At 38.9% G+C, this 22,907-nt stretch overlaps 1 protein-coding gene across 4 annotated transcripts in view; it reads left to right on the top strand.

Moving 5' to 3' along the window:
• DPH6 (diphthamine biosynthesis 6) overlaps positions 1-22,907 on the top strand; it is a 382,018-nt gene that overhangs the window by 256,181 nt on the left and 102,930 nt on the right. The gene's annotated exons all lie outside the window — the stretch shown is intronic.

Here is a 22,907-nt window from a genome sequence, read left to right as displayed (position 1 = left end):
TGAATTCAGTACGTTTGTGCACAGGTGATGAAATCCACACCAGCAGATCCTGAGGCAGGATATAGTACATATAATATATGTATATTTGTTATCTTTTGTGTCATTGGTACTGTCTGTCTTTGCTTTAAGTTCATTGTGTTTTTAAATTAATTGTCAAGGATATTGAATAAGATAGACAATTATATGTTCATAGTTGTTTGCTTCATAGTGTCATCCCCTGCACTGCACCCTAGGGAAGATTGTGCTACTGGTTCAAATGAAAATGTATAGTACATATGTGCTAAGAAAAAGTAATACATTTTCATATACCTGGAAATATGCTGAGTTTCCACCCTGTGTTATAGCCTGAACCTGCACCAGTGGTGTCAATGGGAGCTTTGTCATTGACTTCACAGAGTGCAAGATGAAACTCCTAGTATCCCAACTTGTGTTTTTCTGGAATTTGGCTTTATTGCATATGAGAGAAGACCATGTACATGGTCAAGCACGGGGGAGGAGGGGGGAGGAAGGAGGGAGACTGAGATGTAGAACAGTCTGTTGTATATGCGGTTGTATAAGACATTATCTATTCTCTCTCACACACACACAAAACTCAGATATTAAAATGTTCAGCCTATAAATGAACTGTTAGGCTGAATATTTTGGCCTGGATAGTCTTTCTCTAAAGATTCAGGGAAGTGTGTTAATATTGATTGAGATATTATTTAATTTTTAATTTGCGTAGTTACTATCTATCAAGTCCCTGTGAGACGACATGATTACAACAGTATGAAATTACACTATTCTGATAATATGAAAGTGACCACTTATATATTGATAGTGTGGTCAGCTGTTTGCAAATAGGTTTTATGAGGCTGCTTCTTACCTGTCTCCCTGTTATCCCAGAGCAGCATCTTAAGGCAGCCAGTGACATTCATGAAAGGCATATTTTGAATAAGAATATTAAGTCAAGTGGCTGCTAGGAAGGTGCATCTTTACCGTGAGAATAGAATGTCACTGTTAATGTGTTTCATACACTGCGAAATACTGTAGTGTGATGTACTGCTTTCACCTTTCAATACAGAGTATTTTGGCTGCCTAGCTATCTCTCTTCTGTTTATAATCACACTAATCTATGGAGACGGTTGGCACGAGTAAAGATTGTAAAGACAGGTAGGAATTGCAAAAAACTAACTCATTCTTCATAAAATTTTATGACTGCAATCTTGATTCTCCTTGGATGCCAGATTCCAGCACAATGTCACAGCCTTGAATGGTAGCAGCCTAGAAATTTCTCCAGTATTATTTTATAACAACAGTTCTGGAGTGATATTTTAATGCACATATTTAGTTATTATAAGGAGACATATTCTTAGTGGCAACTTTCATTACCCTAGGTGTACAATGAGATTCCTTTCTAAGTACATTGTGTGTGTGTGTGAGAGAGAGAGAGGGATCATGCACACATTTGTTTTATCTATCTATATAATGTGGCCATCCCAAATTCATGCCAATAGATCAGCTTTATACCACATTGCCTTACTTTCTTTGTCTCTTTCCTTATATCTATCCTACATATAGTGAGCATGTATGTGTGTGTGCTCTACACAATCTCTCTCTCATTGTTCATTCTCTCTCCTTCCCTATCTTTGTATCCATGATATAGATACGTACTGGGAAATAGACAAAGATACAGTGAGAGGGAAATATATAGCACACAAGCACACACTATCTGTCTATAGGAAAAGAGACAAGCATGATTGTGTCATATAAAACTACCTTTATCAGCATAAATTTGGGACATGATTCAGAACTGGCAAATGCACAAATGAAACCATCAATTATATATCCATGGAGGATATCCTAAATGAGTGTATACAAAACCTTGATACCACACCATCCTATCATGTAAACTGTGCAGGCTTCATATTTTATAACCTCACAGAGACTCTGAAAAAAATTATTTATTCTATTTTGTTTAGTCTCCTTCCCCCCAGTAAAATCAAATAATACCATGAATCCAAGTACAAAAGCCTCACAAGCAGATGCCAATGTTAACTACTAAATTTTACAATGTCTTAAAAATACTTAAAATATCGTTTTGCATAATTAAGATATGAAATCTGATATCTCAAGACCTTTTACAGCCAGACACAAGTGCTGTAACACTTTGGAAATATGAAAATCACACTTTTCCAATTGTATAATGCACTGATTTCTAGCTGTGTGGAGAACTTAAACATGTCAGTGGACCAGGACTAACTATTACCTGTCTTGGAACAAGCATCTTCCTTGTGCCAGTACTGCTGAATTTGGCCCTGTGTGTGATCTGTGGTTGATATCTTTGGACAGAGACTGTATCGTCCTCTGTACATGCTGAACATACTTGCACCCAGTAAAAAATAATAGTTCATCTTATATTTTCTTTTTGGGGCTTTCAGCCCATTACTTCTAGTAACACTGCTTGTATCACTTACAGTATTTCCTGTCCATCTTAGGGCTCTTTGAAAATTTTCCGTCAAAAGCATATTTGAAAATATTCCATCAAAAGTGGAAAACTGGATTTTTGACTAAACATGATTTTTTGTGAAAAGTATCTTGTTTCTAAAGAAAATTTTGACTTTGTCAAGATGAAACATCTTGGAACATCCGTGATGCATTGCGGCAGTAAGAGAGGGTACGTGATGATTGTTGTCCATCCTTTGAACCAGACCCATTGGGGCATTAGGCAACAAAACTACACCTGCCATGAGACACTGCAGAAGTATTTCTGAATCAAAATGTTAGGTTCTTGGCCAAAACTTTTCTAGTTTTGAGTGATAATTTTCAGATTTTTGCTCAAAACTTGAGATTTTGTGTGGGAAAATTTAGACAAAAATATTTTTAATTGTATTTTTATCACTTTTCAAAAATATTCCAAACAGCTCTATCTCCCTCCTAGTATTTAAACCCTTCCAAATACAATTGTAATTGTCAAGCTGGTAGAATCTTTAAGCATTGCTTAGCTTTTCAAATTCTCATCAATCAGTACCACCATCCCACTAAACATTTTATGTTCCTCTTCTCTATCTTCTTGCCAACTTATGCACATCTTTCTGGTATTTAAATGCCCAGAATTGAATACAATATATTGGATGCTATTTCACCGATGTCATTTAGAGTCTCTGTCCTGTGATATGAAGCTTTAGTGTATGAAAGCCCATATCTTCTTGCAAACTCTCATCTAATTTGTTACACTACAATTGAAGGTCACTTTCTTCGCTATTGTTGTCAAGTTTTCTCCCTTCTTTGAATATCTGTATTTCAGAATATATTTTCCCCAGATGTTCTGGGGTTACTTTTAATTTTTCCCAAGTTGAATCTCATTCTATTATTTCTTGCCCATATTTCTAACCAGTCTAGGTCCATTTGTATTATTTTTGTATCTTCATTGGTGCTCATAAGACCTTCCAAGTTAATCTTTTTTGTGGATTTCATTAATATGTTGTTAATCTTTTCTTTCATTGACTTATTCAAAATGTTAAACAAAATCTGGCGTAACACCAGTACCTAACGCATCCCACTAAATATGTATCCCAACTCGGTACATGACCATTTGTCATTATACTTTCCTAGCAATCCCTCAGCTAGTTAACAATAGGATAATATTTATATCCAAGCCAATTTAAACTAACTTTTTGAGACCTTGTATCAAATATTGTTAAATTCCAGATCTGTTACATGTACTTTATTGTAATTTTGTAATTGTAAATATTAAAAGCAAAAGAGCAATCGGGTATGTCTGGCATAATATGTACTTTATAAACACTTGATATTCATTGCTCAGAATCCCATCTATAATTACCATTACCTTCTATTCCAATCACTTTCTTTCCCTTTTAAAAGTTGAACCCCTCTATGTATTCTTTTTAAAGGTGGTGGTATTTCTATCATATATATTTATTTATTTATTGTCAACCAAGGCCAACCATTCTTTCAAGGGCCATTATATAAATACAATTAATATTAATCAGACTTTTCAGATTGTGGAGCGGGAGGTTGTTTGTTTGCTTTTCCTCTCTCTCTCTCTTTCTTTCTTTGTTTTGCTAGGAGTTAAAGTTAGATTTACTGTACGGTAAATGTCAAAGTGACTCTTCTTTCCTTTTATAATATAAGAACAACAGTTTTATTTTATGTTTTTCAGTCCTCTGGTATCTTCCTAGTTTTTCATGATTTCTAATCAATAAATAATTGTAACAGATCTGGTGAATTTTCCAAATACCTAAGTCATTGTTACAATTGAAGATTCATATTATTGAGACTTACTGATTTATATATATTCAGGTTTTGAAGATTTCCCTCACCTATTTTTATAAAGAACTGTTTTCATAAGAGGTTAACATAAGCTTCAAGTTTGGATCTAGACATACCCAAGCTTCTGGGGATATTCAGTTCCAGGGTTTTTATTTGGTCCATTTCTAATCACGAATTAATTAATTTATTTGTTTATTGGACTGGCATCTAGGAAGGCCAACCCCTTTCTACTAGGCAAACATATAACAAAAAAGTACCGACCCCAAAGAGCAACTTATGTATTTATTAATTTATTTGTAAAATGCTGACTTAAAACAGAGTTGTTTCCCATTAGGTTTAAAGTCATGGGGATATATTTGTTACAGTACCTTTTTGTTTCTGCTATCTTCACTCAAACTGGTAACTTTTCTCCAGCTTTTAGACATCAGAAATGTATTTTATATTTACATAGTTGACAATGTGTGCAAATGCAATAGTGTGGGAGTTTTGACTTTTTTCCAAGATTGTGAGAGGAAACCATAGACCATTTCAAAGGTAGCAGAATGATAGTCATGGAGACTATCTATTCTGTATTCTTCCACAGAAGAAATACATCACAGGACAAAGCCAGTGCAGCCTTCTTCACACTGACCTACCTGCCTGTGAGATTTCTCTTTCTATACTGGAGGGATCCTCTTTTGAGATGAGAGAATAGTTCACCATTTATGCCCACTGAGCCCTTGACCTTTCTGCTTAGACTGCCAACAAGGACTCCAGTTAGTGTGGAGCTTTGGCCCAACCAGACAGAAGAAGAAACACTGTCCTGGGAGCCTGGCCTGAGAAAGGAAGCATAGTTCAGCTCTGCTTCCTCCTTCCCCTTCTCCCCAAATTCTGGAGACTCCACATGGGTGGAGGTAGGGGTAAGTTGGGGTGGGCCTCTGGCCAACTGTTGTGTCCACAGTGGTTGTGGTTGGTTGGTTTGGATGTGGTGGGGAGGTAGACCTTGCCTATCTGGTTTACAAGTGTCTCCGTGGTGGAGCCTAGCCATTTGTAACTGCAGTTGCAGCCATCATTTAAAGACACAATTTTGGTATTTTTTGGGATCTCGACACTCTGGGAATAGAAATATGAACGCAGAACCATGAGATGCTTTTATGTGAAAACTTGAGTTTCTGAAACTTTGTCTTCCATAAATCTGAATTTTCTGTTTTATACATCCCTTAATTAGAGACCATGCTGTAGAACAAAATAACTTGATATACATTTAATCAAACTTTAAACATAACTATTATATCTCAAATATTATATATGCAAACAATATACTGGTCTGATTTAACCATGCATAAGTAATAAAATTCAGAACTGAAGTTGAAACACTGACCTTATTCTCTCTTGAACATTTTGGCCTGATAGTTTACTTTTGTTGCATTCTCACTGAAGTGTGTGGGAGTTTTGCCAGCATGAAGCCCTATATGTAAGACTGCCTGTTATTTGGAGCTCAAAACAATAAATAGGTTCCGAATTTTGTTGTGCTGTTTGATTGCGTGGTTAGTGGTGGAGGGGAGTGGAAGGAGAGTGTACTTTTTTTTATTAAAGTGGATTTAGCATGCATCATGCTGTTAGGTATCTGGTTCTTCAGACCTATTGTCAAGTCAATAATTGTGGTAAGATTTACCAGATTTGTGTTACTGTGTATACACAATATGCTTCTTTCTGCTCCAGCTGGCAATTGACAACAGTATATATTCCTCATTATGAATAGGAATTTGTATATTTATTAATTGAAATATACAAAATATGTTTAGCTGTATTTATAGAGTCACTACAATATGTGCTATAAATATGTATTAATGGTAAGGCACATTTAACTTTTATGATACTGTAGTAAAAAAATGTATAGAACATAGTTATTGCATATGTAAAGCTGAATTTTCTTCTTTCACTTTAATATCAAAAGTGTCTAATCTGCTCTACATAATGGACTAAAACCCCACAGATATGCAATCTGAAGAAGTAAAATGTGGATCAGTTCAAGAAAGTAAACTTTGGTACTGGGGGAGAATGCAAGGAAGGTAGTGTTTCTGTTCCTGTAACATACGTGGCCAAATATCTGTTACTTTGAAATACACGTATAAAATTCCATCTCAAAATTAGATGTGGCAGGTTTCAGCCAGATACCAATGTTCTGAAGCTGTGTCATAAACCTCTGAAAACAGCATGTCTGTAATGGAGACAGCACTAATGGACACTAATGTAATTAACTGTACTTCTACAAGCTTAGCTAGGAGACCAATTCCTTTTTTATTTAAAGGACAGTTCTAGAATTTAGAATATGATATTTTTAAGTAATATGCATGTTCTTATATTTGTCTTGGGGCTTTTGTAGTAGGAGTGGATAATGACCATTAGATCTTCCATTTTTAAATTAAAATAAATCCTTTGTTTTCCAATTACTGTTATTGTAGCCATTTCTCAGAAAGGAAACTTAAATTAAATGGCTATCAATCCATTAATACATTTGCACAGAATTTTAAAATGAAATATGTGCTAGTTCAAGAAAGAGAATGTATGTTTCTACTTGAAGATCATAACATGTTAAAATTGAGTGAGTCATATAGAATTCAAATGCACGTTATATACTGAAAATGTTTTCATGTTATTGTTTAAATGGTATCTTTTTTAAAAAAAAACCTTATTCACTCTGGATAGCTGAATCAAAGATTCCACATTACAGAAAGCAATTTCACCATCATTAGCTAAATAAGAGGGCCCTAGGAAGAAGGGATTATCATATATTAAATTAAAAGTTCACTACCTTACAGCTTTAATCGTGTTAGAAAAGATGATTTCTATCTAACTTAATCAGCAAGAGGTTTTTATTGCCTGCAGTATTAATTGATTTAGGTCCTCATTAAGGTCAGAGGTACACTTGGGTGACCAGGAGCAGCCAATTAGCACATTGTCAGTTGTGCTTATTTACATTGACTGACCATAATGGTAGGTTATTTAACTGTTAGGTCAGGGGGTCACTGAATCTTTTGTGCACTGTGACCTCGTAAAGGGCAACAGTCACTCAGACACCAGACTGCATTTACAACAAAGATTTAGTTTATTATGTATTGACTCCATTCAACTGTAGGAAACAGGTGTTTGTTCCTGCTGGGCAATTAGTATATTATTACCAACATAAATACTTCTATGTGAGTGGCTGAAATATCTCCCTTAGAAAATTTCAAAAATTTTTATTCAGATACCAGTATATCATTTGAAACTTTTAATAGTACATTTAAATAAAATAATTAAACTTTAACAGCATATGTACACTACTGTAATGCACATATTCTGTATACTGATACAATCATGGCATGTTATTTTGTTAGCCACCCAAGTCAAGGAATGATCTTGGGGCTTTAACTAGTCAAACCACAAGCAGTGATACTGATGACTAACTAGTATTACACATCCGAAGATCCTCCTTAGCAATGAGAGGGATGTAATGAGTCAATTAATAAAAATGTAGGAACAGAAGGGACCTCAATAGGTCATCTAGTTCAGTCACCTGCATTGAGGCAGGACTAAATATTATGTAGATCATCTCTGACAGGTTTCTGTCTAACCTGTTCCTATGTAATTTGTTTCAGTGCTTACCAACCCTTACCATTAGGAAGGTTTCCTAATGTTAAATCTAAATCTCCCTTACTGCAGTTTGAGTCCATTACCTCTTGTCCTGTCCTCAGTGGTTAAGGAGAACAATTTATCACCTCCGCTTTATAACAACTTTTTACATACTTGAAGACTGTTATGATGTCCCCTGTGCTCCAGACTTAACAAGCCATTTTTTCCATCTTTTCACATAGGTCATATTTTCTAGACCTTTAATCATTTTTTAAGCTTTCCTTTGGACTTTCTCTAGTTTTTCCACAGCTTTCCTGAAGTGTGATGCCAAGCACTAGACAGTACAGTTGAGACTTCATCAGTGCTGAGTAGAGTGGAAGAGTTACTTTTCAGTGTCTTGCTTATAACACTCCTGCTAATACATCCCAGAATGATGTTTCCTGTTTTTTTTGCAACAGTATTACATTGGTCACTCGTATTTAGTTGTGATCCACTGTAACTCCCAGATCTTTTTCCACAGTACTCCTTCCTAGGCAGTCATTTCCCCATTTTCTATTTGTGCAATTGATTGTTCCTTCCTAAGTGCAGTACTTTGCACTTTTTCTTATTGAATTGCATCCTATTTATTTCAGACCATTTCTCCAGTTTATCAAGTTAATTTTGAATTCTAATCCCATCCTCCAAAGCGCTTGCTACCCCTTCCAGCTTGGTATCTGTGATGGTGGCCCCCATAAGGCTTTGTGAAATATGCTTATTATTGTATATGTGACATAACTGGAATATGTTTTAGGCTACATATACCATGTAACATATCTGTGTAAAAGTTATGATCTACTGAATGTTTTCATCCTGTTTGTATGCATGTATCATTTTTGTATTTGAAGTTATGAATATTGGCTGTCTACTGGCTTGATTTTAACTAGCCTAGTAGAGCATTTGGTCAGCTTCTTGAGAAAAGTGCAAACTAAATGCCCAATCAAAAACTACTTTAGCCAACAATGAACTTGAAGATGCCAATCCACATCAGAGCTTTCACAGGAATATGACTTGGCTAGTAAAAACTGAGTCATGCATGGACATGTGGCTTGTCCGTGTGACTCCAAAACTCCATCTTGGAGCTGGACTTTGAATAGAAGAGAGGATGGGGTCTCCACTCACAAGAGAAAGTCTGTTTAACCCCTGGGAGACCCCTCCATTTTGTCTTCAGCTGGCTAAAGAGAGAGCTTCTCCAGCCCCAAGGATACCTGAAAGAAACTGGAACAAAAGACTACAGGGAGTGTGAGTGATTGCTGGACCTAGACTAGCAGCAGACTAGTCAGTAAAAGGAAGCTTGCTGGAATTGGTGAGGTTTTATTTGTATTCAGTTTCTTAGACATAGACTTGCATGTTCTATTTTATTTTACTTGGTAATTTACTTTGTTCTGTCTGTTACTACTTGGAACCACTTAAATCCTACTTTCTGTATTTAATAAAATCACTTTTTACTTATTAATGAACCCAGAGTATGTATTAATACTTGGGGGAATGGGAGGGGACAAACAGCTGTGCATATTTCTCTATCAGTATTACAGAGGGTGAACAATTTATGACTTTACCCTCTATAAGCTTTATACAGGGGAAAACGGATTTATTTGGGGTTTGGACCACATTGGGAGTTGGACATCTGAGTGTTAAAGGCAGGAACACTTCTGTAAGTTGCTTTCAGTTATGCCTACAGCTGTTAGGGGATGTGGTTCAGACCCTGGGTCTGGGTTTGCAGCAGGCTAGTGGGTGTGGCTCAAACCAGGCAGGGCACTGAAGTCCTAAGCTGCCAGGGCAAGAAAGCAGGGGCAGAAGTAGTCTTGGCACATCAGTTGGCAGCCCCCAGGGGGTTTCTGTGATCCAACCTGTCACGGTATTATCCACAAACTTTATAATTGTACTCGCTATGTTATTATCCAAATCATCTATGAAGATATTGACTAGAACCAGGCCCAGGACAGATCCCTGAGGGATTCCACTCGATATGCCCCTTCCAACTTCATTCTGAACCATTGATAACTACTCTTTTCCAGCCAGTTGTGCACCCACCTTATAGTAGTTCCATGTAGGCTATATTTTTCTAGTTTGTTTGTGAGAAGGTCTTATGAGACAGTATCAAAACCTTACTAAAGTTGAGATATATAACTTCTACTGCTTCCTCCCTGTGCACAAGGCTTGTTACCCCGTCAGAGAAGGATATTAGGTTGGTTTTACATGATTTGTTCTCGATAAATCCATGCTGACTGTTGGTTATCACCCTGTTATCTTCTAGGTGCTTACAAATTGAATGATTATTTGTTCTATTATCTTTCTAGGTACTGAAGTTAAACGGACTGGTCTATAATTCCCTGGATTGTCTTTATTCCCTCTTTTGTAGATAGATACTATATTTGCCCTTTTCTAGACCTCTAGGATCTCTCTCCTGTCCTCCGTGAGTTCTCAAAGATAATTGTTAATGGCTCAGAAATTTTTTAAGCCAGTTCCTTAAGCAGTCTAGGATGTATTTCATCAGGCCCTGCTGACTCGAAAATATCTATCTTTCTAAGTAATTCTTAACTTATTTTTCTATTTTAGTCTCATATCTTAAGACTTACCCCATTAACACTGATGTTCATGATGTTAGGTGTTCAATCACAGCTAACTTTTGTGACAAAGTTCCTCCTCTACCTTGGTGGATCCTGCACTTATTGGCAGATTTGCTCGCCTCACAGATTCACCCTGTGGGTCAGGAAACAGCCCAGAGACCTTCCCCTCTGGTAGAAGACACAGTCCAGGTCAGTTCCTCCTGTGTTTGACCAGGAGCTGGGAGATTTTGGGGGAAACATGGGCCCGCCCTCTGCTCCGGGTTCCAGCCCTATGGACTGCAGCTGTCTAGAGTGCCTCCTGGTACAGTTGCGTGACAGCTACACTCCCTGGGCTACTTTCCTATGGCCGCCTCCCAACACCTTCTTTGTCTTCACCACCAGACCTTCCTCCTGATGTCTGATAACACTTGTACTTCTTAGTCCTCCAGCAGTATGCCTACTCATTCTCAACATCTTGCACACCTCTTGCTCCCAGTTCCTTTTACGCACTTCCTTTCCCCCAGCCTGACTGGAGTGAACTCTTTTTATAGCATCAGAGGGGCCTTAATTAGAGTCAGGTGCTTAACAGTCTTACCTGACTCTAAACAGGTTAATTGGAGTCAGGTGTTCTCATTAGCCTGGAACAGCCCCTGTTCTGGTCACTGAGGGAACAGAAAACTGCTTATCCAGGGGCCAGTATATCTCCCTTCTACTACTTTGCTGTTCCCAACTAGACCGTGTCTATCACACTTTTTAGTGAGAACTGAAACAAAAAAAATATTTAACACTTTGGCCATTGCTGCATTTTCTGTTGTTGTCTTTCCCTTCTCAGTGTGTAATTGCCCTACACTGTCCTTGCTCTTGCATCTAATACTTATAAAATGTTTTCTTGTTACCTTTTATGTCTCTAGCTAGTTTAAATTTGTTTTGTGCCTTGGACTTTCTAATTTTGTCCCTACATACTTATGTTGTGTGTTAGACATAGTTTCCCCCTTCTTGTAGGATTCTCTTTTGAGTTTTAGGTCATTGAAGATCTCCTGGTTAAGCTGGGGTCATCTCTTACCATATTTTCTATTGTTCATATGTATTGGGATAATTTGCACTTGTGCTGTTAATGTCTCCTAAAAAAACTGCCCACACTCCTGAACTCTTTTTCCCTTACACTTACTTCCCATGGGATCTTGCCTACCAATTTTCTGAGTTTGCCAAAGTCTGCTTTCTTGGTATCTACAGTCATTATTCTGCTGTTTTCCCTCCTACCATACCTTAGAATCATGAACTCTGTCATTTTGTGATCACTTCCCCTTTCAAATTCTGAACGAGTTCCTCCATGTTCCTCAGAATCAAATCTAGAATAGCCTTTCTCCTAGTTGCTTTCTTCTTCTGTATTAAAAAAGTTGTCTCCAGTGCATTTCAAGAACTTGTTGGATAATCTGTGCCCTGCTGTACTGTTTTCCCAACAGACAGATGAATTTCCCCATTGCCACCAAGTCCTGTGGTTTGGATGATTTTGCTAGTTTTTTTCTAAAAAAGCCTCATCCACCTCTTCTGGATTTGATGGTCTGTAGCTGACACTTACCATTACATTACCCTTGTTTTGTTTTTTTTTTTTTTTACCTTTTATGCTTACCCACAGACTTTCAAATGTTTGCCTCCCATTTCTATCTCATCCACAGTTCAGCTGTATACATCTTTGATATGCAAGGCAACACCTCTTCTCTTTTATCTTGCCTTTTCTTCCTTAAAAATCTGTACCCTTCTATATCAATCTTCCAGTCATGTGTATTATTCCACCAAGTTCTGTGATGCCAATTATGTCATAATTGTGATTATTCACTATTCTGTACTTCTACTTCTTCCTGTTTGTTCCCCATACTTTTTGCATTTGTATATAGTCATAGTGAGGCAGACATTAAACTAGATTCAATGTGGGAGGAGACAAGAGCCCACAGGCAAGTCCAAAACATGGAGACCTGAGTTGGAATCGTGGGGAGGGAGAGGCATTGGGCAATCACAGCAGGGACAAAGGAAAGACAAGAGGGAATACAGAGGGGAAATCTAATGAATTTCCACTCTGTATTCAAAGATACTCTTCCCTTCTTTGATAGATGGACCCCATCTCCACTCAGCAGTCCTTCTTCTCTGAACAGCATCCCATGGCCAAGGAAGCTGAAGCCCTCCATCTGCGCAGCCATGCATTCACCTCCAGCACGTGTCTGCCTCCATATGTCTGAATGTATCTGAACGCTATTGTTACAAAAAGCACCTAAGATTACTATAATTGGAAAAAAAATAGAGGAAAAACCATCTTTACCATATTTTGCTTACTTTATACATTGGATAGCACTTTGTGTTACTTTCCTTTTTCCCCTGGATAGTCAGTCAGGGCCAGATCTTGCATATGCTCCCAGATAAAAGTTAAGTATGGGTGTAACTGTTTAACTGTAGGATCTGGGCCTCAATTAGTTAGTTCCTCCTATTGTTTGTATGATTCTGTGAGGTCCAGATGGTTCAAAAAGAGGCACAAATAAACACCTTTTTCAAGCATTCAAACGCCATCTGCATGTCAGTTGACCAGGTGAACTTAGTCCTTCTGGAGGAGGGATGTTATAGAAGCTACCAGTTTAGAGAATCCTTGGATGAGTCGCTGGTAAAAATTTTTGAACCTGAGGAACTCATGGACTTTAAGGTCAGAAGGGACCATTGTGATCATCTAGTCTGACTGCCTGCACATTGCAGGCCAGAGACCCTCATCCACCCACTCCTGTAATAGACACCTAACCTCTGGCTGAGTTACTGAAATCCTTAAATCATGGTTCTAAGACTTTGTTACAGAGAATTCACCATTTACTCTAGTTTAAACCTGCAAGTGACCCGTGCTCCATATTGCAGAAGAAGATGGAAAAAACCCAGGGTCTCTGCCAGTCTGAACCGGGGAGAAATTCCTTCCTGACCCCAAATATGGCGAACAGTTAGAACCTGAGCATGTGAGCAAGACCCACCAGGCAGATACCTGGGAAAGAATTCTCTGTATTATCTCTCAGCCCTCCCCATTTCGTGTACCATGCATATATTTGAGGGCACTTTCCACTTGGTGATCGCTATAGTGTTGCAGGGTCCATGGCGAGTTTCAATAGGGAGATAAAATAGCCCAGAAACTGCATGGTGTCTTTAACAAATTCACATTTCTCAGTTTTCACGTGAAGTTGATTTTGGCAGAGCTCGTCAAGAACAGTGCTCACTTGGTGGTCAGGGAGTTTTAGATTCTCTGAAAAAATGAGAATATTGTCTAAGTAGATTATCATGAATTTGTTGAGGATTTCTCTGAAATAGTCATTCATGAAATGCTGGAAGGTAGCAGGGGCTTTACACAGATCAAACAACAGGGCCAGGTATTTGAGATTGCCATATCTAGTCTGAAATGCTGTCTTCCATTCATATCCCTACCAGATTCTGACCAAGTTGTATGCTCCATGCAGATCTAGCATTGTAAAAACCCAAGCCAAATGGATTATTTCCAGGAGTTTGATTATCAGAGGAAGTAGGTTTGGATTGTGGATGGCGATCTTATTTAGGGCTTGATAATCAATGCAAGGTCAGACGGATGCGTCCTTCTTGCCACAAAGAAGATAGGTGCTCATGCTGGAGGAATCAAGATTTCCCTTGTCGTACCCCCAGAGGCATGCAATTCATGTTTAGAAAGGAATGTGTCCGAAAGGAATCTCTATTCTATTAATCTATTGGGAAATTGTAACTTCTGTGAGGAGGTAGAGCATTCGCTTTCTGTTTGTCAAATACCTTGGCATATTCTTGGTACTTGACAGGAATTCCAGACACTACTGAAAAATCTTCAGATTGTGATTCTGGGTCCTTCAGTGGCTGAAGTGTGCCACAGAATGCAAATGTCTGTTTGCTGGAGCTGGGAAGGCAAGCTTGTCGGCACCACAGGGAGCAGAAGAGTATAGATTGAGAGCACCAGCTGATTCACTGCTCCTGAGTGATGATCCAGGGGACATCAATGATAAGCAGCAAATGCAGAGTTCATTTGACCCAAAACTACAAGATTGCCAAAGTAATGACCTCCAAGGGGACTGTCTGATGTGTGATGGGGCCTTAAGAGAGAAGTGATCCGTCAATAACCTTGACAAGCTCAGGGAAGTCCTTGCTGAGGATGGGAATTCAATACCCCTTAACAAACACCTTGTAAGTAAAGTTTAGCACGGTAAACTGCTGGAGTCAAAAAGGGAGATGGAGTTGGGTAATGTGGTTGGGGTTACCAAGGTTTGGTTGGATAGGTGGCAGCGTGATTCGCTGTGGGGAGGAGTAAAGCATCAACCCAACCTTACCCCCCCACCCAGTAATGGGGTTGGTCTCTAGCATTTCCTGACCCAGGGCTGGGCCAGACCTTGGCCCAGCACCCTGCTACAGTGTTCCCTGGCATCCCTGAATATGGGCACAACGCCAGTGCCTGTCAGTGGTTCTTTTTGTCCACAGAAAGGTGGGACTGGGCTGGATCAACTGCATAAGTTCAGGGTCTGGTCGGATAACTGGAACCACAGAAAACAGAAGAGTTCTGGCAGGCTGGTATCAGGCAGGGTGCTGTTTTTTCTTGAGCTTGCTCCATTGGCTTATCATCAGTCCTAATGCAAAGTTGAATTAAAGCTCCTAGGCTAGATGGATGTTCTACCCAGGCAGTTACATCTTTGATAGAATAATTGAGCCTCTACCTGAAGTGGTGTCACTGCATGGCCTCATTCCAATGGGTGTCTGCAGCCAGACCATTGAATCTGCTGCATGTTTGGCTGCACACCTGGGACCCTAGTTGGGTGAGGGGGCATGGAGAGCAGCTTCTGTAGAATGTTCTTATTAGGGTCATCAAAGTTGCCCATCTTTCCCTGTACAAAAGAGAGGAGGGGGAAACCCACCTCAGGGCCTCTCCAGTGAGTAGACTATGTACTAATCTCACTCTTAACTGATTTGTGGGATACAGATGTGGTTATAATACTGTGACCAGAGACCTGGATGGGCCACACTGAGAATGCTATGCTCAAGACAGACTGCAAGGAATAGGGCAGGCAATCCCAAAAACTGGCGATTCATTCTGTAATTAGATTCACCAAGCCAGTAACAAAACAGCTTCTTTGACACCACAATGGTTAACTAGAAACCAAATACAATCTCGTGTAAGCATTCCAGCCCTTGATTCTCATATAGACAGCCAAGTCTAATATAGTCAGGAGTATTGAAAACCTGATTCACCATATGTGAGGTTCACCAATCCCAAAGGACAGGACACTTATCCTCACGTCAGTATGAGTCTCAGATCTTAGCCAATAATCACACTGATCCCAGTCCTTTAGTAACTAAAATGAAAGGCTTAATAATAAAAGGAAAAAGGAAGAGGAGAGTTAAAAATGGTTAAAAGATCAATATGCATACAAATGCATAGAGTCCTTAGGTCAGTTTCATAGCAGAGATGTATAAACTGCTCACTTGTAAAAGTCTGTCATCCCAACAGGTCAGAATCCAAAGGCAGCTTAGATGTAAAGTCTGTTAGTCTTTTAAAGCATTTTCCAGGTTATTCCAAGTCATTATTTTAAAGATCTCTATCTTACGACTTATACTTCCCCTGTTCAAAGTTGAAGCAGACTTGACGTGGCAGGATCGGGTCCAGGCTTTCCTTTATATCTCTCTAATAAGATGACAAGCCTCTTATAACAGCAGGACTTTCCCCCGAGGAAGAATAGGCAGTGCAGATTGTCTGTGGACCATTGCTTTGAAGCTTATCTTCTATTTCTTATGCATACACAGGTAAACTAGTTGCATTCATTCACATAAGGTAATTAGCCAGTATTTCATTACAGCAAAGATAGCTAAACTGAAGACAATCTAAATAAAATTATTAGTTTCCTGCCTTATCTTATGTCTTTGATCTTAAAGTTGACTGATGACTGAACCAGCCGCATGATGTGTGATGAAATGGCATGGAAAGCATAATTTCCCTTTAGAAATCAGCTTGATTTGACCTTAATAGGTTATATTTGTCCAAAGGTTTAATTATTCTATTCTAAATAACACTCTCAATTATTCCTGATAAGAAGGAGTTCCCCCCTATCTGTATGCAGCAGCTACAATAGTGGCACCCAATTAGCCCTATTAGCACTTCATTTTCTGGAATAGTTTCTGGATGTGTAATTTTTATTATGTTTAAGTTCACAGAATGATAGAAATATAAAGCTGAAAGGGACCTCAAGAGATCATCAAGTCCAGCCCCCAGCACTGAGGCAGGACCAAGTAAACCTAGACCATCTCTAATGGGGTGTGTCTAACCTGTCCTTTAAAATCTCCAATGATGGTGATTCCACCATCTCCCTTGGAAGCCTGTTCCAGAACTTAGCTACCCTTATTGTTAGAAAGTTTTTCCTAATATCTAACCTTTTAAATCTCCATTGCTGTGGATTAAGTCCATTACTTCTTGTCCTACCTTCAGTGGACTTGGAAAACAATTCATCACTATCTTCTTTATAACAGCCCTTAACATATTCATAGATTCCAAGGCCAGAAGGCACTATTGTGATCATCTAGTCTGACTTTCTGTATAACACAGGCCATATAGAGCTTCCCCAAAATAATTCCTAGGACATTTCTTTTAGAAAAACATCCAATCTTTATTTAAAAATTGTCAGTGATGGATTCTCCATCACTGCTCTTGATAAGTTGTTCTCACAGTTAAAAATTTACACCCTATTTCCACTCTGAGTTTGTCTAGCTTTCAATTTCCAGCCAATTTCCACTGCTAGATTGAAGAATCCATTATTAAATATTTGTTCCCCATGTAGCTACTTACATACTGTAATCAAGTCATCCCTTAACCACCTCTTTGTTAAGATAAACAAATTGAGCTCTTTTAAGACTGTTATGAGATCCCTCCTCAGTCTTCTTTCCTGAAGATTAAATATTTCCAGCTTTTATAACATTTCCGGTGTGGTTTTCTAAACCTTTTAACTCCCTCTGGTTTGTCCACATCTTTCTTAAAGTGTGGCTCCCCAGGATTAGACACAGTACTGCAGCAGAGGCCTCACCAGTGCCAATAGAGCAGGACTATTACTCTCCTGATTTTCCCCATTTTGGAAGGAAATTGGGTTGGTTTGGCATGATTTGTTCTTGCTAAATCCATGTTGGCTATTATGCATCACCCTGTTATTCTCAAGGTGCTTACAAATTAATTGTTTGATACCTGGAAAGACACTGGAACAAATTATTAAAGTCAGGCTGACTGGTTTAATTCCCTGGATCTTCTTTGTTCCTCTTTTTAAAGGTAGGTACTGTGTTTGCCCTTATCTAGTCTTCTGGGACCTCCCCTGTCTTCCATGAGTTCTCGAAGATAATTGCTAACGGTTCTGAGATTGCTTCAGCTAGTGTTCCTGATAGAGCTGCTATTTTTTCTATCTTTCGTTTTTTGTCAGGGTAGTTTGCAATTGTGCCTATAATATTGTCTGTTTAAAAAACTTCCAGCTTTTGGGAATATGATCAAACGTTCACTGGGAATTTAAAATAGATATTGTGACAGACCCAGACCAGTGGGGTACAGGAGTCTGGTAGAGGGCAAATATACTGGTCACTGGATGAGTAGTTTTCTGTTCCCTGAGTGACCAGAGCAGGGGCTACACTAGAGTAATCAGGAACCTGCTAGGACCAATTAAGGCAGACAGGCTGATTAGAACACCTGCAGCCAATCAAGGCAGGCTAATCAGGGCATCTGGGTTTAAAAAGAAGCTCACTCCAGTCATGCCAAGGGGGAGCCAGAGGAGAGGAAGTGTGTGTGAGGAGCTGGGAGCAAAAGGTGCAAGGAGCTGAGAGTGAGAGGGTGTGCTGCTGGAGGACTAAGGAGTACAAGCGTTATCAGACACCAGGAGGAAGGTCCTGTGATGAGGATGAAGAAGGTGTTTGGAGGAGGCCATGGGGAAGTAGCCCAGGGAGTTGTAGCTGTCATACAGTTGTTACAGGAGGCACTATAGACAGCTGCAATCCACAGGGCCCTGGGCTGGGACCCAGAGTAGAGGGCGGGCACAGGTTCCCCCCAAACCTCCCAACTCCTGATCAGACACAGGAGGAGTTGACCCAGACTGTGGGGAAGATCACTGAGATGATCAAATCTGCCAATAAGTGCAGGACCCACCAAGGTAGAGGAGGAACTTTGTCACAATATATAAACAAAGATATATATTACAGTGTACTTACAAGTTATATAAACAATTTACATGGGACAGAACATGGAACAAAATACTACCAAGATTTAGCATGATTTCAAATATTTTCTTTCTGTCTGTCTTTCTGTCTTGCTTTCTTTCTTTTCCCCTCAGTTATTTTCCTTTAATTAACTCCTACTCCAATTCCTTTGAAAGCATAGAAAAAGAATGTGTTCCAATGCTAGTGCCACTATGAGGATTAGCCAGTGAAGGTATTCTAAGCAGGACTTTTAGAACAACCCAAAGAAAGACAGTCTTCAAAGAATCCATTGTTTTACGTTTGGCTCAGGACTTACTAGAACATAACTGTGGAAGTTTTATTTAGTGCTTGGAGGCCTGTGTATTACAGGTCACTTCTGAACGTGTTACTGGTAACAGTTTATTAGACAATGAGTGTAAATTGCAAATTGGTCTTAATTGCACTGATTTAGAGTCTGTGCTAGTGGAAAAGAAGTCTAACTTCAGCTAAAAGTTGGCATGCCCTGCTCAAAAAGTTGAATACATGAAATAATGCATTGTGGCTTATTCGCTCACCTGTTTTATTAAGTGGAATCTTCAATTTTATACACGAGCTATTTGTTATGAAATAATAAATAAAGGAGGTACAATTATATTGTGTTTGAATTAAAGTGACAAATATTTTTGTCTCTGTATATCTCACCCATTGTGGACATAGATTTGCCATGAGCCAGAATAAGGTGCAGTGCATTGTTGCGGATCCTCAGAAGTATCCCACTGGGGAATTTGACACTCTCAATTTGTGAGCTTCTCTGTGGTGAGAGCACATTGTACTGGATCTATACCTGGCACAGCATACACCATCTAATGCACTAATGCAGCTACACTGCCTGGCATGTTGGAGAGGCAGAACCAAGATCCCAGCCATTCCTTCCTGCTCACCTTATTTTGATGGGGGGAGAAAGAAGAGGGTTACATTTCAGCTCTGCAGTCTACTTTCCCTCTCCCAGTGAGAGCAGTGTTAGGGGTAGGCAGCAACTGGAAGTAAGAGGGTACCTCACACCTCCTTTGCTCCAGCACACAGAACGTGCCATGATCTGGCCTTGTATTGTGCTTGGATGTTGCAGCACAGCTAGAATATATAAGAGAATTCACCCATATGAAAGGTTGGCATTCCTAGCCATAACAGGGAGAACTAAAGACTTTGGAGGCTTGTTTCTCCTTTGCCTTGCACTTTGTGTAGTCGTTTACACCTACGCAAAATGAATATAGATTGATAATTTATTAGACCCACTTTTGCACTTTGCACAGGTGTAAAGTGACACACAAGGTGCAAGAATCTGTAGAATCACCGTGATGTCAATTACAGCAATCTAAATCCAAATCAATCCCATTAACTCCTGTGGAGTTAATCTGGAAGTAAATTGGTGTAACTGAGATTGGAATCTGGCCCAGAAAGACAAGCCTTAAGTCAGAGAGTGCTTTCATTTGCTGGTTTATCAGATCTTTAATGGACTACAATGGAAATAAAATTCACAGTGTAAATGGAATGATGACGTTGGTGTGTGAATGCATAACAATTATATTGCAGATCTGTTTCCACTGATATTGTTGGTTCTCTGGACTCGATATTCTGTGAAACTGTAGTCTGTTAAATTTTTCGTTGTCGTCATAGAGGTTTCAAAGAAACTGTTACAAAGCTTTAGCAGGGTTTTGCCCAGCACTTTCACAACACAAGGATTGCCATCATACATTGTGACATCTCCTATTATATGATTTCAATACTGCAGATGAGATATTATTGAGTCTTCCCATCTTAAGATGAGTTTTTACTTTGCTATCCCCTTTCTGTATACTGTTTAAAACGCTGTACAGACAGCCCTCTGAAACCTGCTAACACACTTTGTTCTTTGCTGCTTTGCCCTTGTTGGTTATTTGTTTATTGATAGTTGTATGCCATGATCAAGCCATTGGGAAAGAGGGGGAGAGGGATGTGCTTACCCTTTCCCTTTTAACTTAAGCTATGTCCCTCTGCAAAATAGTTGCTAATAATCTGTGACCTTGTTTTGATTCCTTCTCCTTCTTCCCCCCCACTGGCACTCACCTTTTTATAATATGGTGGCATCTTGGGCATACAGTTTTTCTATTAATTATGTCTTAAGATGCAAACAAGTATGTTAAGAACAGAGGGGTAAAAAAAGGTGGTTGTTTTTTTTTTTTATATCTCTGCACAATTCCCACTGAATTTGAGCCAAAAGTATTGACAGTTTTGTTCAAATCTTCCAGAGTTTTGTTTTAACCCTGCTTATGACCAGCAGGGCTAATTGTATTGGAACTATCCAGGAGACTTTAAGAAAATGCTGTCTTAGTGCATATTTCAAAACACTGACAGATATTTTATCATTAATTAGTATTCATATTATGTCTCAAACAATCTGTTCAAGAATAGAGGAAATGAACTGGTTGAACAGCTCTCCTGTCTATCTAGTAATTAACATGGGTGATGCATGTAAAGCCAGGGGCCTAACAGGGGAAGGAGAAGTGGTGCTGGGGAGATTTCTCTATAGAAGATTACAAATTACCTGCATTGGAGGCTTTGTTATATCCAAAGATTTAATTTAGCAGTGGTGAGAACAAAGGCCTCTTTTCCAAAAATAAACCTGTGCCCCTCTGAATCATATCTTCCTGGATTTGCTTCCTATCTTGTCAGTATGCCTCTTGATAGCTGGCTGGACTCCCTTGTTCAGTGGCACATATTTTAAAATAGAAGAGTCTTTCAAAAAAAAAAAAAAAGACCATTCCTTTTTTTTAACCAAAATATTGCTTGCATTTCTGTTTTCAAAATTCGGGGTTATATATAGCATTATCAAAACAATATTTTAGACATCTTATACAGTTTTAAAAGATCATTTGATGGGTGTCAGCTAGTCTATTATGCTTCCTCTGTGCCTCCTCCCCCTCTTCAGCTGCTAATCATAGAATTTGTATGCCAAATTGTGTAAGACACTCTTCCAATAGTTACATGTGTGAGTCTTTTGTGAGACACAGACAGTTATGAGGACAGATTTGGAGTTGCATATGGGTCTGTCACATGGTTTGATTGCCATGTCTTCCAGGACACAGATTTCTTTATTACTTAGCCTTAATTCTGAGGAATTTATACAGTTTATACAAAAAGTTCTGCAACATTTCTCATAAAGAATTCTTGCACAATCCATTTTACATAGTGAAGCAGAGCTTTCCCCCAACTCTCTCTACTTACAGCAATATGTTTCCTGTACTGGTTTCAAAGCTGCTTACACCCACTATACATCCAACTTCTGTCCTTAGTTTTTTTGTGTGGAGTAACATTCACTGCTCAGAAATTGTGTAGACTCCTTAGAGAAATAAAGAAAAAGGGAATGAAGGATCTTGATGTTTACATTAAATTCATAAGTCCTGAAGATGTCTGAACAGTTGGAACCAATGTTTCCTCTGTTAGCTGTGGTTGAGAATGTAGGTCTTGAGAGTCTTACCTGGTAGGTCTTGCCCGATAAGCTTGTGAAAAGCAGCCCAAAGTAGCTACGCTTTAGCCGCAAAATAAGATACATTGATCGGATACCCTGTATGAGCAGTATATCTGGCAAACAATTTGCTCTTGAAGCAAACAGGCATTCTAGTTAGATTTCTGGAGGGTAAACCCAGCACCCTAGGTTCCAGTAAGATTCTTCTTCAGCAATCATCAGTGTCCTGTTCTTGGTGGTGGCTTATCATTAACTGCACAACTGCCTGTTAGCTGGGTATTATTTTTATTGATACTTAAGTTATGTCAAGGGCACCAAGAGTATTGTGGATAGTTGCCTTTGTACTGTTTGTATACATCTAAAGAAATAAAAATAAAATAAAAAAATGTAAGCAGCAGTAAACCAGTGTCATGCATATATGTAACAAAACCCATAACATACAGTAGCCCACAACTCTACCTGTTTAAACTCATGGGAACTTTGTAGATTGTGCAAATGTACTTGGAGAAAGCAAAAGCAGCCAACCATTCAGCATATTTGGGGATTGGCATGTTGTAGAAACAATAGCAAAATGTAACATCAAACAGAGCTCTTAGGTTAATACACTGTAGGGAATGGTTACCTTGATATGATTGCCTTAAAATAATGAAAAGTATTGTTGTCCATAAATTGTAGAAGTAAAATGATCCATTTTTCTGAGTACCTGAGTTGTCGGGCTGTAAACGACTTGTTTTTAACTTGACACA

This window comes from Gopherus evgoodei, chromosome 4, assembly GCF_007399415.2.
Source record: "Gopherus evgoodei ecotype Sinaloan lineage chromosome 4, rGopEvg1_v1.p, whole genome shotgun sequence".
Taxonomy (NCBI): domain Eukaryota; kingdom Metazoa; phylum Chordata; order Testudines; family Testudinidae; genus Gopherus; species Gopherus evgoodei.
Note: the sequence above shows the minus strand (reverse complement) of the source record. Positions and strands in the feature narration are given on the sequence as shown.